Here is an 8,160-nt window from a genome sequence, read left to right on the forward strand (position 1 = left end):
GGCCACTTTGCTTTTCTCAGTTTTCACAGCGGCTTGCCAGATTTGCATTTCCCCATTTCAGAAGGGAAGTTGGGAGGTGGGACTAGAAGCAAAGAGGCCCCCTCCCTGTGGCAGATGGGAAAGCCCACAGCTACTGAGTGTGGAGGGTTTGGGCTGAGCTGTTGGAATTATTTCTCGGACCCACTGGGTTCTCACCATGGACGCACCCCCTTTGTTTCTGACCATAGGTGGTGACAGCCAAGCTTTTAGACTGCACGTGGTATGCTCTGGGCAGCGAGTGTCAGGAAATGGGGGTGAATCTTACAATGGGCATGCTGAATCATGTTAATGTCCCCCCAGATATCAGGATAGGGGAACTGGGAAGGAGGGTGAGGTTTGTTTCACAACACAGAGGGATGGATTCTTGGTGCCATGCGCAGTCTTCTCTGGAAGGAAGGTCAGCCAGGTGTGGGCCTGATAGCCGTAGGTGTTAGCTTGCTAACCCTGGAGCAGTCCCTGCAAGGACTGGGGTGATTCTTTGGACCATGGTGGGAAGCACTGGTGACTGGGGATGTCACTCCCCACAACAGGGGCAATGACCTCGGAGACTGAGAAGCCCTTCACGGGCGAGAGGGACCAGAGTCTCTTCACTTAACCTGCGGCAAATCCTCAGCTCCCAACAAGCCAAGTGGTCTTGGGTTCCATTCTTGGGCAAGTCTTTGTGGGGCAGGGAGCCTGCCTTGCTCTACATGGCACACACAGACCTCAAATATAAGGCTCAGTTCCAAGCAGTGGATTTGGGGAGTCCTGTGAGCAGGTGGGAATGTGCCTGGGCCATGCCTGGAGGAACAGCCAGCATGGCCAAGGTCTTGCAAACCAACCAGGAGGGGAATGCTTGAAGCTGTTGGGGATGTTTAGTCTAGAGAAGAGGACAGGAGAATAGTGTTTTGGAACCCTTGTTGCTTCAGATGGCAGAACTGAGGCCAGCAGATGGAAATAACAGGAAGAAAAGTGGCAAATCACCAGACATAGACCTATCTAATCATTATAACGCAGTAAAGGCCGGGGATTAAGACCCTGGGCTCAAAAGGCATGGTCACGAACCTGCTCACAGATGTGGTTATGAGATCCATTCAGTGTTGACCTGCATTGTGATTTAAAAAAAATGCATTGGTAATCAATACAAATTGGGAAGTTATGCTTATAAATCTATATTTATAATTTCTCTTGAAAAACCTGAAGGGCTGATCACCCAGGGGCATATTCTGTCATGGAACAATACACCCAAAGAAGGCAGTTGCACCCCAGTCCATCACAGGTGCCACCTCCTTCCACCTTTCTTCCACCTTTCTTCCACCTGATCCACAAGTGCCCAGCCCCTCAGTGGGACTGCAGTTTGCAACACTGCTCTAGTTAAGAGCTCAGGGTTTGAATCCTGACTTTGCCACTTTTAAGCAATTGTGATCTTAGACAAGTGAGTCAACCTCTCCAAGCCACCATTTCCTTTTCTGAATATGGGAATCATAACAATAGTCCCCTGGTGAGACATGGAGTTAGAGACATGGACAGTGGCTAACACAGAGTGGGACACTTGGTGAGAGCTTGCCAACTCTTAGCTGCCTGGGAGTGTCCAGCAGTGGAGGGGACAGTCTCATAAAGCCTTGGGGTTCCATCACCAACACCAGGCCTGCAGAAGCCCAGGACTGGAGAAGAGGAAAGCCACCAAAGATCTCTGAAATAAATGGGTCATGCGCCAGTTCTCCCTGGGCCCTCCTCAATGGCCAAGTCAAAGGTATTGGTTTAGGGCTTCCCCGATGCTCATTAAAATCAGATTTTGTCTGAAAGGAACTTTGAGGAGCAGGAAAGAATGTGTTACCTTGGGACGCCTGGGTGTCTCAGTCAGTTAAGCGTCTGCTTTTGGCTCAGGTCATGATCTCAGGGTCCTGGGATCGGGCTTCTTGCTCAGCAGGGGGCCTGGTCCTCCCCTTGCTTGTTCTCTCTCTCTGACAAATAAAATCTTAAAAAAAAAAAAAAAAAAGAATGTGTTACCTCGAGTACCTTGCACCTGCTTGGCAGGCTGTTGTATGTTCAGAGTGAGGTGGGGTTGCGGCCATAGCTGCCACTTCCTTTCCTGCTGCAGGATTACTTTGTGTTCACTGGCAGCATTTCCTCCCTCAGTAGCTGGCATAGGCTCATCAGTCAGCTCTGCAGAGTGAGCAGTCCCAGGGCAGCCAAATCCATCCGATCGCTTAGCTCTGTGATAGAGCCTTCAGGATGTCAGGACCTGCCTGGGACCTGGGTCTCCCTCTGGGTGGGGCTTGAGCAGTATGGGTGCCCTTCAGGAAGTCTGATGAGAGAGATTTTGGTGGCTGGTTCCCATCAGGCCCTGAGAAGTCCCCTGCTGAAACAATGTGGGGTGACTGAAAGATTTGTTTCTATGTCCTAAGCCTTCATGCATTTCCTGACTCTAGGAGCTTTATGTACTTGGGATGCTGAGCTGAGAGCAGACACAACCTTTCTTAGGGAGGTATCCAAGGAAAGGAGAGAGTGAATCTACAGTTCATGAGCACAGAAGTACAAGGGAGACAACCCATGTGGACCACATATGCTTGGGCAGAAGTTTGGGGGAAACGGGGAGGGACCACTAGGTCTGGAGTCAACAGGAAGTCAGCCTGTTGGGACCAGAAGGTGGTGGCTACAGGCATGGGTGCCAAGGATGGCAGGTGAAGTGGGGTGAGTTGAATGAGTGGGGCATTCACTCTCTGAATCTCTTTCCCTCATTGCTTCTCTACTCCATTCTTCTTCTCCTCTCCTCTTTGGCATCCACTGTGGCCCCAACACCTACAGACTATTACAGCCAGAGAGCATCTGTCAGGAACCTACCAACTTGCCTCCGCCCTAGGTGGCATTTCATGTGCTTGGATCTCCCTTCCAGACGGCCTGAAGAGAACATGGAGCAGCAGGAGGCTGATGCTGGTCCAGAGCCTGGCCACTTACAGAATCTTTAGGCCAAGCCCTGACCTGTGCCCAGCTTATCCAGATGTCAGGGCTCAGGCTTTGGTTCCTGTGCTTGAGCTAATTGTTCTGTTTGGAGAAACATTTCAGCCTCTGCCCTCTGGGCGCCTCTTCCTGGGAAGCTGCCTTTCATTCAGCCTTGGCCTTTGTACTGGGCCTCTGTAACTGCTGAGTTATCATTCTAAGCCATGTCTGATGGCCTCTGGCTTGAATCTGGAAAGCTGAAAATTTGTCCAGACAGTAGAGTCTAAATTAAATATTAGATCTGGGAAGGTTTCACATACTTCATAGTGTGACCTCATTGGGATATGTATTTGCTGTTCTTCTGGTTCTCCCAAATTAATAATTGAGTAAAATCCTGTTTTGACATTCAGAGCTGATTTGCTTACATTCTGCTGAATGGCACCTGCTCTGTGAGAGAGTGGGTGTGTGTCGGGAGGCTGGGAGAAGTGGGGCAGACAACAGAAGCTTTAATGGAGATGCATGGCTTGAGCATTTTATACATAAAATTATAATTCAGCCCTAAAACTGTGGGTCACCTACTATATGATAAGCCCTGGATTAGACTCCGGTGGCAGAATAAAGTCATGGATGGTACCCTCTTCTCTTAGGAAGTCTGTGTTGGGGAAATAATACACAAGCACCTGCTGAACAGCAGAATATCCCTCCTTCCATTGCACATACACTCACAATCAGCTACACATCTGTACATATCTGGCCACACATGGGAAGACCTACCCAGGCTGTGGGTTTTGAGATTTTGACCATCAAAACCTACAAGTAAACTCTCCCTCCCTTTTTTTTATTATGTTATGTTAATCACCATACATTACATCATTAGTTTTTGATGTAGGGTTCCATGATTCATTGTTTGCCTATAACACCCAGTGCTCCATGCAGAACGTGCCCTCTTTAATACCCATCACCAGGCTAACCCATCCTCCCACCCCCCTCCCCTCTAGAACCCTCAGTTTGTTTTTTAGAGTCCATCATCTCTCATGGTTCATCTCCCCCTCCGATTTTCCCTCCTTCATTCTTCCCCTCCTGCTATCTTCTTCTTCAATTTTTTTAACATATATTGCATTATTTGTTTCAGAGGTACAGATCTGTGATTCAACAGTCTTGCACAATTCACAGTGTTCACCATAGCACATACCCTCCCCAATGTTTATCACCGAGCCACCCCATCCCTCCCACCCCCCACCACTCCAGCAACCCTCAGTTTCTTTCCTGAGATTAAGAATTCCTCATATCAGTGAGGTCATATGATACATGTCTTTCTCTGATTGATTTATTTTGCTCAGCATAATACCCTCCAGTTCCATCCACGTCATTGCAAATGGCAAGATTTCATTCTTTTTGATGGCTGTATAATATTCCATTGTATATATATACCACATCTTCTTTACCCATTCATCTGTCGATGGACATCTTGGCTCTTTCCACAGTTTGGCTATTGTGGACATTGCTGCTGTAAACATTGGGGTGCATGTACCCCTTTGGATCCCTACATTTGTATCTTTGGGGTAAATACCCAGTAGTGCAATTGCTGGATCGTATGGTAGCTCTATTTTCAACTTTTTGAGGAACCTCCATACTGTTTTCCAGAGTGGCTGCACCAGCTTGCATTCCCACCAACAGTGTAGGAGGGTTCTCCTTTCTCTGCATCCCCGCCAACATCTGTCATTTCCTGACTTGTTAATTTTAGCCATTCTGACTGGTGTGAGGTGATATCTCTTTGAGGTTTTGATTTGGATTTCCCTGATGCCGAGTGATGTTGAGCACTTTTTCATGTGTCTGTTGGCCGTTTGGATGTCTTCTTTGGAAAAATCTCCCCTTTTTGCATCTGCATTTCATTATAGCATTGTGGTCTGGGATGGGCTCTGAGCCAGAGGGTCTGGGTGAGAACCTGGCTCCCTGCATACTAGCTGTTTGAATTTAGACACACCATATAACCTCTCTGTGCTTCAGTTTCCTCATCTGTAAAATAGAGATTACAGCATCTACTTCACAGGATTGCTCAGAGGTTTAAGGAAGGGAAAACAGGTGCAAGCTTAAAACAGCACAAGACAACATGGGCAGTGCTCATGCCATAGGGGGAAAAGGAGGCTCATTTTTAGGATGGGCACAATTAAGAGAATATTTGCCTGGTTTTAGGAGAGGCTAGGGTCCTCGCAACTTGATGTTTTCCACATAGCCACTGAGTCCCAACTCAGTTCCACTCATCAAACATACATGAGAATCTCCCATGCATACATTATGTAGGGTTGTGGGAAAACAGAGATACTTGGGGCATGGAATCCACAGTCTACTTCAGGAGGTGAAACAAATAGACGGATAAAAACAAAGAATAGACCATGAAAAATACCACAGAAACTAAGTTGTGGGTAGGGAGGTTAGGAAAGACTTGTGGGTATTGGAGGGAAGGTGTTGCAGGTTTTAAGAACAGCATGGACCAGAGGAGGCAGGAAATTTTGGCATGTATTTGAGAACAGGGAAGAATCTAATTTGGTTGAAACAAACTGGAATAAGAAGGGTTGGTTTGGGCTACCAATGTAGAGAGGAAATGCAAAGCCAGGGTGAGACTTGGCACTTTGTCAACAGGTAACAGAGGGCCATCGAATGCGATAGTCATAAGAGATATTAGAGGTCAAATCCTTTTATATTTTAAAACTGATAGAATATAGTGGGTGAAGAAGATGAAAGAATCAAAGATTACAACATAATTTTCTAACCGGGTGACTGAGGGCATGGTGATATTTGCTAGAAATAGGGAAGTCAGAAGAAGGCGCTGGTTTAGTAAAAGGCAGAAATTGCTCTGTTTGGACAGTTTGGGTTGGAAATGCTGGTGAGTCATCCCAGTGGCAATGACCTGCAGACTGTTGGAAACGGAGGCACCAAAGAGAGAGCCTAAGGACAGGGAGAGGTATTTCTCTTCAAAGAGAGTGACACCATGGGAATGAATCATGGCCCAGGAAGGGACTGTAGGACAAGGAAAGAGGACTAAGGCTGGACTTTGGTGACGGAACACTAACGGGACAGGCAGATGAAGAGGAGCCATGAGGAAGACTAAAGAGGAATAATACTAATGAGGAGAAGCAAGGCAGTTCAGTGTCATAGAAGCCAAAAAAAAAAAAAATGGAGACGTCAAGAGGGTAAGACCCCAGAAAAGGCTTGTTGGAGGCTGCCAGTGACCTCTGAGAGCCACCTACGTACAGTTCTGGGATGGTACCATATTGACAGGGTCCAAATAATTGTTGGTTATTGAAAAAGAACAGACTATGTGAGGACCAAACATTTAAGAATAAAAGAAAGTAAGGAGTGAGAGAGTGAGGTAGTGCAAGGAAGAGGCAGTTCAAAGAGTTATGAGAAACCGGAGAGGCTTTGTAGACTAAAGGAAGAGACGCACGGCTGAGCTCACCCTGTCCCGCCTCCCTTTGTAATGCAGGACATTAAGATCAGAAAAGAGAACAAGAGAAGATGGCTGGATGGTTGCCGGACACCAGAGATGAAGAAATTGAAGTGAGTGGGAGACGGCATATATAAACTCACCATTGAGAAAACAGAGATTAATTACAAAATAGAATTGCCTGGTTATGAACTAAATGCTGAATCAGTTAAAATATTTTAATATAAACATTTATTCTTAAGGAATACAACTTAGATGATATCAAATATATTCAGAATGCTGGGCAGGCAAAGGGGAAGCAGTTCATGGTTCTTTAACCCCACCCTTGACCAGCGCTGTGACTTTCTGAGAGTTACTGACCCCTCTCTGTCTCAGATTTTCATCCATGTAAAAGGGATGGTAACACTTCACAAGGTTGTTGCATTGTTGTAAGGACTGGATGAGATATTCAGGAATCAGAATGTGTGAGAGCTATTATACCGGTGCTTTCCACGTTGTAAGCAGGTGCTCTGTAAATACCGGTTATCATTACAGTAAGCTTTTCTTGGCTGTCTGTTAGTGCAGTCTTGGAGGGAGTAGTTGGGCAGTCAGGGCCCTGGGATTTAGCTGAACAAATGCTAACACTTGCCCTGGATAGATGAATGCAGCTGATGTAGAGGTGAAAGATTGCGTGTGACTTCACAAAAGAGAAAAGGGAAGAGAAGGGGGAGATTAGGGAATATCAGAAGTACGTGTGTGTGTGTGTGTGTGTGTGTATGTGTGTGTGTGTGTGTGTGTGTGTGTGTAGGGAGAGATGACAAAATTAGGGAAAGGCAGCATTCCATAACTGGTAGAAATGGATTCCACTGCACCACTGCATGGCTGACTTCAGTACAGGAAACCCAACCAAGTTGTGTCTTCCCAATTTGCACTTGTGAATATTGGAGCCCCTTTTTAACTCCCCAGCCAAGCCTGCAAATATATAGTCCAGAGCCACAGGTTTCTCTCATTTTGACTTTGTAGCAATGTTCTAATCAATGACTATCTATTCCCCTCCTCCCCAGCCTCTACCTCAAGAAATGAGAGGAATACTGAGAACATCAGACCCAAAGATTTGATGTATGGTTCAAATTCATGATCTATCTTCTCCAAGTGTTGGCTTTCTCCTCTCTGATGATGACCTACTATGTACATTCTGAATGTCTATGGAGTTAACTAACTTACTTCTCCAAGTATTTGGCTCAGGTGTGTGTTCTTCTAGGATATGGTGATCAAGTATGATCAAGTATGTATTGATATCACCCAGAACCTTTGCTCTCGTGCATCATTTTTTTCCAGCCTGAGGATCCCTTACTCTGCCTGGGGAGACAACTTTTCTGTCTGGCAACATTCATCCCTTCAGTCACGATATCGGAGTTCCTGAGCCCTGCCCCATGTGCATGAGGGCTGACCAGTGAGGAAGCAGTAGAGTGAATACTGTACCCCAGGTGTATGTGGTATGGCTCGCTGCTTTGTAAGGTGATCTGTGGGTTATCTGGGGCCAACTTTTAATCCCAGACTACTTTCTCCTTAACCAGCTTCCCCTTGTTATCTCTTTCAGAGTGTGTGGGGCAGGGGAAAATGCAATCTCACTTAAAAATTAACTCAAACATCTGCTGGTAGCCTCCACTACAATATATTTCATGCATTTCCAAGTCTTAGAAATAACTCTTGGACAATGTTTTGTTTATCTCCAGCACTGCTCCCCTCCAGGAGCAGAATAGATATAGAGCTGCTTG

At 46.2% G+C, this 8,160-nt stretch overlaps 1 long non-coding RNA gene across 1 annotated transcript; it reads left to right on the top strand.

Moving 5' to 3' along the window:
- The first annotated feature begins 6,022 nt into the window (after positions 1-6,022).
- LOC113937294 lies at positions 6,023-7,857 on the top strand. Its single transcript, XR_003524589.2, has 4 exons — positions 6,023-6,149; positions 6,443-6,516; positions 7,447-7,627; positions 7,721-7,857. It is a non-coding gene; the product is annotated as an uncharacterized LOC113937294 (long non-coding RNA).
- The last annotated feature ends 303 nt before the right edge of the window (positions 7,858-8,160 follow it).

Source organism: Zalophus californianus, chromosome 4 (genome assembly GCF_009762305.2).
Source record: "Zalophus californianus isolate mZalCal1 chromosome 4, mZalCal1.pri.v2, whole genome shotgun sequence".
NCBI lineage: Eukaryota > Metazoa > Chordata > Mammalia > Carnivora > Otariidae > Zalophus > Zalophus californianus.